We start from the raw sequence: 9,249 nt of genomic DNA on the forward strand, positions 1-9,249 counted from the left end.
AGGTTCTTAAGTTCTGCTCAAGAACCCACAACAGTGGACCTCTTATTAAGCCCCTTTAACTTGCCTGTCTTGTAAATAGGAGGAGAATTTGCCATCCATGCTGGCATTTCTGGAGGAGGCAAGAACCAGCGTGGTAGGCACAGGGGTGCCCAGTTCAGGCACCCAGAGTGCCAGGGCTGCACGTGGGGCCAACTGCAGGCAGCCCAAAAGGAGGCTGCAGCACCCCGTAGTTGGCAGGATTCGAACCTGCGCGGGGAAACCCCAATGGATTTCTAGTCCATCGCCTTCACCACTCGGCCACAACTACCTGCTCCAGCCCTCTCTGCCCTGCCGATCGCAGGCCCTGTGCACTGACACCCGGCGCCCTGGCACCTTCAGGGCAATGCTCCACTCGAACATTCGCACCTGGCACTTGCACTGACCATGACGGGCACCTGCTGCCAGGCTTCCAGAGGCCTGGAGAGTTGAAGCCACAGGGGTTACACAGGGAAGAATGAAGGAAGATGTGTGGAGACAACCAGGGACAGTGACACTTGATGGGCTATTAGTCAGGTGAGGACATTCCTGCAGGGAAGACTGTGATCTCCTGGTATCAAACCCAGCCTCACAGAAACACAGGGTGGTGTCAACCCTTGATCAAAGACCACGACTGCTCTACAGGTTGATGGTGAGTAGGGGGGAAGGCTTTTTTGGCCTGGCACAGAGCTGGTCCTGCTGCTGCTGCTGTGGCTGGTTGCACCTGGCAAGGAAAGCGTGCTGCCGTGGCAGGGGGCAGATGAAGATCAATAATGCCTGGGTGGTGGTCAAGGGACAGACTGTGCTTCATGAGGCCAGGTATGCAATTGGGCTGTGTGGTGAGAGGAGGCCTATTCATGGCTCTTGCACCTTACGGCCTGTGGGGCCAAGGCAAACCCAAGGCGCCTCTTGTAACGGGATTCTCTGCAGGAAGGGGACAAAGCTTCTCAAGTCTCTCACTCCAGGGTCGCTTAGAGGAAAAAAAAAAGCCATGCTCTTTGCTGTGCTGACAGTCAAAAACCATCCCGGGCAGTGGGGTTGTATGTGGGGTGTTTTGTGTTAGCCCAGTAGTTACAGGCTCCCACTCTGTCATCAGCAGTTGTACGAGTAGGTGGAGCCGTGAAGGAGGAACCTGATTGCACATGTCAGTTCCCTACTGAAAAGGCCCACCCTGACCTCATCTTTCAGTCACACTGCCTACTTCCAGCCACGGAAAGAGGGGCTTTTCTCCTTTCCTCTCCATACGCAGCCCCTGGAATTTATTCCCACACCTCCATAGAACAAGAGAGAAGTGCCATGGCTGTTTTGAGTACGATGTCTGTGAGCAAAACTTAAGAGGACCAAAAGGCTCATTCAAACTGTCTCTATGAAATACCTCAAGGAACAATTTGGCAACTGGCCCCACAGGCCCATGATCACCAGGTTACAGATTCATGCTCAACGACTCTGAGGCTTTCTGGTGCTCTGCTCTCAGTTGAGGGAGCTCTATCCCCAACTGGTGGTGAGCTCAGGACAGAGGTCGGTGCTCTTTCTTGCAGAGCAGAGGTTTAACTGAGGCAGGAAGAGAACAAACCACCACCGGACTAGACACAGCTTTGCTGCACAAAGTCTTTAATGAGAAGGAAGAAAGGCACTGGCACAGAACAGAGACCAAGAAACACATCTGCAGGGTTCAGGGATGCACGGAGAATGGCCCGTTTCCCTAGGACAAGCTCCACACAAAGCGCTTGCCCTGTTCCCATTCTGCTCTAAACTCTGGCAATGCCCACCCAGAGCAGTCCCTAACTCTGGCACCCTCCCCTAGGCAGCAGGAGGTGCAGCAAAGCAGAAGAGAAGGAGCCCTTTCTCGAGGAGCTCAGAACGAAGCTGAGCCACAGGAGACATGGTGAGGCCTGCCGTGCAGTGAGGAGACGTGGGCACAGGTCTCTCGCGCCAAGTGGGAGGTGAGGACGCCCAGCCGGTCTGCAAGTCAGGGCCATGCTCCCACTGCTGCAAAGTCCCTGTCTTCCATCCCACTCCAAAGGACGCGATCCAAGAGCTTCAGCAGTTCATAGTGCAGAAGGGGGGAGGCAGACACAGCCCTGAGCCTCCCAGGCCAAGGCCGCCCCCAGAAGAGATGGGAACCCCCCCGGAGCTGAGGGAGCTCCCAACAGCAGCCGACAGAGAGGATCCCACGGCTGTGCTCTGGGGGAAAGAGGTGAGGATGGGGCCCGGCAGGGTCACCACCACCGGGGAGGCCTGGATGGCCACCGTCGAGTCAGCGCAGCGGGCGACACAGGGCTCAGTGCAGCTGCTTGCCAGTGGGGTTGGGCCAGAGGCTCCGCAGGGGCGTGGGGGACAGGGTCTGCAGCAAGACATCTCTCGGTGAGGGAGGCAAACCTGAAACACAGAGCAAGCAGGAAGCACCCAATTCAGTATCAGCCTGTCTTTCTTTTCCTCCGCTCTCTCTGTGGACACTGTATGTTTTAGAAGCTCAGACTGTGCCTAGAGCTCACACGACCCTCGTCGTGCCCTCCGAGTTGCACGGTACAGGAAGGCTGGCCCACGTAGGGATAGCACACAGCACAGTGGGTTTGAAGCACCCGTGGAAACACTGATCATAGCCCACCTCCAGAAGGCGCAGCGCTCATCTGGAAGGCACTGGAGGCACTTGGCCATTTGCTTAGAGACCATCTGCTGCAGGTGCAAATTCCGGTGGGCAGACCTCCCTGCCGCTGAGCCCCATTGATTCCCTTCTGCTTGGAAGACCCCCCTCATCCCAGCCCTCCCCAGCCACCTCCGCCAGAAGGGAAAGAGGTGACAGCCCTTCAACAGTCCTATGGCAGGGCCAGGCCGAGGCAGCGCAAGTGACCACCTGAGCAGCCACCATGACAGCAGTTCAGCCCACAGAGGAGATGCAGCGGGCTCAGGCTTACCTCGTTCCTCGAGGAAAGGGAGGCAAGAGAGGAGGATGCAGAGCCTGGAGCAGCGCAGGCTTTTATGCTGTGTCCCCGAGCCCCGTGGGGCCACAAACATTCCTTGCTCATGAAGCATCTGAGCACCTAGCAGTTGCCGCTTGCCAAGGCCTCGCGGGTGATTCAGCCCTTGCCTCTTTCATCTGAAATGTTGTGCTCCGGCATCACACCACTGAACGTCGAAAGGATTCATCTGAGTCCCAGCTTCCTAAGTCCAATCAAGTGGGAGGTCTCAGGCTAGTATACAAGGGGGTTTCAAGTGGGCTTGCAGGATACCTACGATTGCCTTTGTCGCTTTGTCTTCTTCATTGCAAGCATGGCCAGCAGTCACAATGAAATTCAGCTATGAGGGACAGCTCAAGTCAAGTGCTGTCAGTGCAGGCAATGCGGTTAACCTGGAGAGACATTTGCCTCTGCGGGTCATTGTAGACACACTGTGAGTCAGTTCAGGCAGCAGGGCAAGACTGCACAATCCCCTATGGTGGGAGAAGAGACTCATCTCGCCAGGGGTGTGGCAAAACTCAACTCAATGGGAAATTCCGTTGTGGGCTGGAAGGACGACCCTTGAAGGCAGGAGTGATGGCCGTGAGGACCTCGCTTACGCTCATCAGGCTCTGCCACAGACCGGTGATGTGATCAAAGACATGCCCGCGTCCTTCCCGGAAGGAGGCCCACACCCAAGTTGACCTGTTCTGCTCAGGGAGTTCATGCCAGAGGCCAGAGGCCTGGATGGCCTGCTTTTGAGGGGAGGCTCGGGACAGGGAGCCAACATTTCCTGGCGCTATGCCCTGGGTCAGGAATGGGGTGGCCCATTCCATGCATTTCCGATTTCAAAGGGACATTGGATCAGTCTCCCAGAGCACTGGGGGACATCCTGATGTGGAAGAGTCGGGAAAAACCCTGAGCTCCTGGCAAACATGAGTCACGCTGCTGTGGACTTCAGGCAACACGGTACTCTGGTTCCCATGCGTGCCTGGGATGCCAGAGCTCATAGCCCCAAAGTGCCGCCTTCCTCAAGGGTATTTCCACACATGTTAGGGCCATTCCTGGATCAGCTGGTGCTTCTCTGCAATCTCCCTCCCCTCAGCTTTCGACAAAGAGCTTGAGTTGGAAAGGACCTTTGGAGATGACCCCTCCCAACCATGTATCCCCCAGACAGGTCTGCTTTCACCTGAACAGGCACTTGAGGCCTGCTCCCCACCCTACCAGCCAGAGGCTCTCACAGCTGAGCCTCCCAGGCCCAGGAGCGGTCACCAGGAGGTGACGGTGAGGGAGCCAGCACTGGCGAGCAGATCCCAGGGTTATGGGGTGAGGTCTGGAGATGGACAGGAAGTTACTATCAGGATTAGGAGGGAAGCCTCCCCCCAGGATTTACAGTGGAAGCCGTGCTGGGGCTGATATTCTCTCCTCTCTCCAGCCCTTCTGCCTGGAAGGGGTTTCTAGTCAGTGGCATAAAAATGAAATGCAGAGCAGGCGGCATGCCTCGCACACCCCCAGCCCTTGTGCTCTCCAACCTCTTGGCTCAAGCAGATCAAACCTAGAACTCGGTGGGATTTGAAATAGCACAGCTGAGAACGAGGGAGACAAGTGGGAATCCTTGACGTGTCATCACACGCACCACATGAAAACTGCCATTCAACCCGGGAAGAGCTGCACCAGAGACAGTGACCTCTCTGACAGCGGCAGCGTTCAGCAGTCAATGGGACAATGCCCAGAGCTTCCTGAGGTAACTGGCAAGTTTGGTGTGCTCTGAGCTGGAGCAGAGGACTACCAGCGGTCGTGTCTGACCTTCATTGCTCTGGGGTGCACTGAGTCTCACGGGCCCCTGAGCAGCCACCAAAAGCAACACCTTGCAAGGTAGCAGCGGCAGAACAGGCCAGCATCGAAGTTGCCCTCGTTTCAGGAATGGTGCTAAAATGTGTGGCAGTGTCCTTGGAGAAAGCAGATCTTTTGGAGGAATGAGGCTACGGGATCTGGTATCCCTGGCATGCCTGAGGCTGGGCCACCATGTCCACTGGAGCGCACAGCAGCGTGACTCATGTTTGCCAGGAGCTCAGGGTTTTTCCCAACTCTTCCACATCACGATGACTCCCAGTGCTCTGGGAGACTGATCCAATGTGCCTTTGAAATCGGAAATGCATGGAATGGGCCACCCCATTCCTGACCCAGGGTAAAGGGCCAGGAGCTCTTGGCTCCCTGCCCCAAGCCTCCCCTCAAAAGCAGGCCATCCAGGCCTCTGGCCTCTGGCATGACCTCCCTGAGCAAAACAGGCCACGCTGGCTGTGGGCCTCTTTCAGGGAAGGACACGGGCATGTCTTTGAACACAACACCAGTCCGTGGCAGAACCTGATGGGCATAAGCAAGGACTTCATGGCCCTCACACCTGCCTACTAGGGGCCTCCCCGCAGACCACAATGGTGCTTCCTTGTCGCTGAGATTTACCGCATCTCTGGAGATGTGAGTCTCTTCTCCCACCATCTCCTGCAACCCTACGATGACCCACTGGGAGAGGCATGTCTCCCAGTGTTGGCCTGACGCCATGCACTGAAAGCACTTCAGAGATGACATGGGGTGTCCCTGAAACTGAATTTCACCGTGACTGGCTGCCAACCTCATGGTGAAGAAGGCGATGTATGGAACTGATCCACGTCATGGAAAGCTGCTCAAAACCTCTGCACAGCTAGCCTGAGACCTCTGAGCCAATTGGTCTTAGCAGGCGTGAACACAACTTAATTATATTGCTATATTAGATGATACTGTGCAGGAGCACAATATTTCAGATGAAAGAGTCAAGGACTGAATCACCCGCGAGGCCTTGGCAAGCGGCAACTGCTAGGTGCTCAGATGCTTCATGAGCAAGGAATGTTTGTGGCCCCACGGGGCTCGGGGACACAGCATAAAAGCCTGCGCTGCTCCAGGCTCTGCATCCTCCTCTCTTGCCTCCCTTTCCTCGAGGAACAAGGTAAGCCTGAGCCCGCTGCATCTCCTCTGTGGGCTGAACTGCTGTCATGGTGGCTGCTCAGGTGGTCACTTGCGCTGCCTCGGCCTGGCCCTGCCATAGGACTGTTGAAGGGCTGTCACCTCTTTCCCTTCTGGCGGAGGCGGCTGGGGAGGGCTGGGATGAGGGGGGTCTTCCAAGCAGAAGGGAATCAATGGGGCTCAGCGGCAGGGAGGTCTGCCCACCGGAATTTGCACCTGCAGCAGATGGTCTCTAAGCAAATGGCCAAGTGCCTCCAGTGCCTTCCAGATGAGCGCTGCGCCTTCTGGAGGTGGGCTATGATCAGTGTTTCCACGGGTGCTTCAAACCCACTGTGCTGTGTGCTATCCCTACGTGGGCCAGCCTTCCTGTACCGTGCAACTCGGAGGGCACGACGAGGGTCGTGTGAGCTCTAGGCACAGTCTGAGCTTCTAAAACATACAGTGTCCACAGAGAGAGCGGAGGAAAAGAAAGACAGGCTGATACTGAATTGGGTGCTTCCTGCTTGCTCTGTGTTTCAGGTTTGCCTCCCTCACCGAGAGATGTCTTGCTGCAGACCCTGTCCCCCACGCCCCTGCGGAGCCTCTGGCCCAACCCCACTGGCAAGCAGCTGCACTGAGCCCTGTGTCGCCCGCTGCGCTGACTCCACGGTGTTCATCGAATCCTCCCCGGTGGTGGTGACCCTGCCGGGCCCCATCCTCACCTCTTTCCCCCAGAGCACAGCCGTGGGATCCTCTCTGTCGGCTGCTGTTGGGAGCTCCCTCAGCTCCGGGGGGGTTCCCATCTCTTCTGGGGGCGGCCTTGGCCTGGGAGGCTCAGGGCTGTGTCTGCCTCCCCCCCGCTGCAGTATGAACTGCTGAATGCCGTGGGTCATCCCCTTTGGAGCGGGCCGGAAGACAAGCACCTTGCAGCAGCAGGATTGTGGCCATGGCTTGCAGATGGGTTGGGTGTCCTCAGCTCACCTGGCAGGAGGGATCTGTGCCCTCACTGCTCCTCACTGCACGGCAGGCCTCACCATGTCTCCTGTGGCTCTGCTTTGCTCTGAGCTCCTCGAGAAAGGGCTCCTTCTCTTCTGCTTTGCTGAACCTCCTGCTGCTGGGGGGAGGTGCCGGAGTTAGGGACTGCTCTGGGTGGGCTGGGATGGCCAGCAGGTAGAGCAGAATGGGAAAAGGCTTTGTGTGGAGCTTGTCCTTGGGAAACGGGCCATTCTCCGTGCATCCCAGAACCCTGCAGATGTGTTTCTTGCTCTCTGTTCCGTGCCAGTGCGTTTCTTCCTTCTCATTAAAGACTTTGTGCAGCAGAGTTGTGTGGAGTCCTGTGGTGGTTTGTTCTTCTCCTGCCTCACTTAACACTCGTCTCTGCAAGGAAGAGCAAGCGGCCTCTGTCCCGAGCTTACGCCACATTGAGCGTGGAGCTCCAACGCAGTGAAATTAAGCAAGCAGGCAAGAGAAAGACCAGAAAGCCTCGGCCAGATGGAGAGTGAGCTTCTAACGTGGTGATCTCAGCCCTGTGATACCTGTCATGGTCAGCCTTGAGTCTGGCCACTGAAAGCACTCGAGAGCTGATCTCGGTTCTTCTGCCAGGGTACCCAGTGCACCTTTGCTTGTATGGTCAGGAAGCAGTGACTTTTCACTGCCTGCCCCGAGTACCCCCTGGCATCGGACAGAAGCAGGTTTATGAACTGGGCGGAGATGACAACACTCCCTGAGGTGGCAGGAAAAAATGGACACGTGCTCAGCTGGGTTGTGGAGGGCTCCGTCAGACACAGGCAGGGACAAGTTGCCTTTCTGAGCCTGGAACTCAGCCATAGCCCCGCCATTTGGAAGTCAGGTTTATTCCTCCTTTCATTTTGGTGATGCACCCTGGTGCTCACAGGTGTTTTGGAGGAAGAAAGCACCGAAGCTGCTCAGCAGAAAAGCAAGGCCTCCTGCATGCAAATGTGCAGCCAAGCACAAAGAAATATCCGGTGTCCCTGTTTAGTGTCACAGAGGATGCATTTCTCTCCTCGGTGCTGCGCCACTGTGCTGGGTTTGTGTGGCGGGGGGTTTTGGTAGCGGGGGGAGGGGGCTACAGTGGTGGACCCTGTGTGAAGCTCCTCTAAAGCTCTCCCACCTCCAGCCTGGACCTGCCTCTGGCCCAGGCCAAGCCAATCAGCGATGGTGGCTGCAGCTCTGCGATACCCTGTTTAAGGAGGGGAACCTGAGAGGGCGTTGGGACTTGTGAGGAGGAGGAGTTATGAGAAGGACACCTGTGCAAACACCGAGGCCAGTGGAGGAAGGAGGAGGATGCGGAGGAGGCGCACAGGAGCAGAGAGCCTCCCTGTATCTCCTGGTGAGATGGCAGGGCCACCCCTTCTGCCACCCATGCACGCCACCCCTGGAGCAGGGATCTGCCTGTGGCCTGTGGAGGACCTCACACCGGAGTAGGTGGCTGCACACGAAGAAGGCCGATACTCTGAGGGAAGAAGACCCCACTGTTGTATTTGGCTGCTGGGAGGACCACAACACGCAGGGGGGTACCCACGCCGAGCAGCCCAGGAACGGCTGCATCCCGTGGGAAGACGTCACGCCAGAGACATTTCATGGAGGACTGTCCCGTGAGAGGGGAGCCACATGGAGCAGAGGGAAGAATGCAGAAGAATGCTTTCCCCGCCCTCCCTTTTTGAAGGAGCAGCGGACTGACTGCACCCCCCATCCCCTCTGTTCCCCCTCAGGAACAAAACTGAGCCCAGGAACAAGGGAGGCGTGGGGGAAGAGGTTTTTAAGAAGTGGCGATGCTTCTCACAGTCCCATTCTGTCTGTTAAGTGTTGTGGTCAGTGTTTTGAATTAAAGTGATATTCTTTGTTTTCTTCCCCTAACGAGCCTGTGTTTTGCCCTTGTCCATAACGAGTGAGACATCCCTCCCTGTCCTTATCTGGATTCCCCAGCCTTTGCGCTTTGTTTTCTCCTTCCCAGTGCTGGTGGGGCAGGGCTTAGGGGATGGCTGCATGGTGCTCAGGTCCATTGCTCTCCTGGCCACGGTCACATGCACACGGTTTCTTTGAAAGACAGATCTCCTCTTGTTTTATTGTCTGCACAGGGTGCTCTCAGCCACTGCCGGCTGGTTTTGGTTGGGACTTCAGGTCACATTGACCCTGAGGTAAAACCTCTTAGTCCTAGGCAGTGTTTGTTCCCCTAAGCAAGATGCCTAGGCAGTGTTGCAGGGAAGGGGGCTTTCCTGTTTTCCTGGGCACCAGGTAAAGAAGGGAGGAAGGGCAGGCAGCTGTGTGGAGACAACCAGCCATGGTGGCAGTTGTGGGGCGG

General features: G+C 56.7%; 1 non-coding gene across 1 annotated transcript; it reads right to left on the reverse strand.

The window, feature by feature from the left end:
• Window positions 1–225: 225 nt before the first annotated feature.
• Window positions 226–307, reverse strand: TRNAS-AGA (transfer RNA serine (anticodon AGA)). Its single transcript has one exon. It is a non-coding gene; the product is annotated as a tRNA-Ser (tRNA).
• Between the last annotated feature and the right edge of the window lie 8,942 nt (window positions 308–9,249).

This window comes from Athene noctua, chromosome 13, assembly GCF_965140245.1.
Source record: "Athene noctua chromosome 13, bAthNoc1.hap1.1, whole genome shotgun sequence".
Classification (NCBI taxonomy): Eukaryota; Metazoa; Chordata; class Aves; order Strigiformes; family Strigidae; genus Athene; species Athene noctua.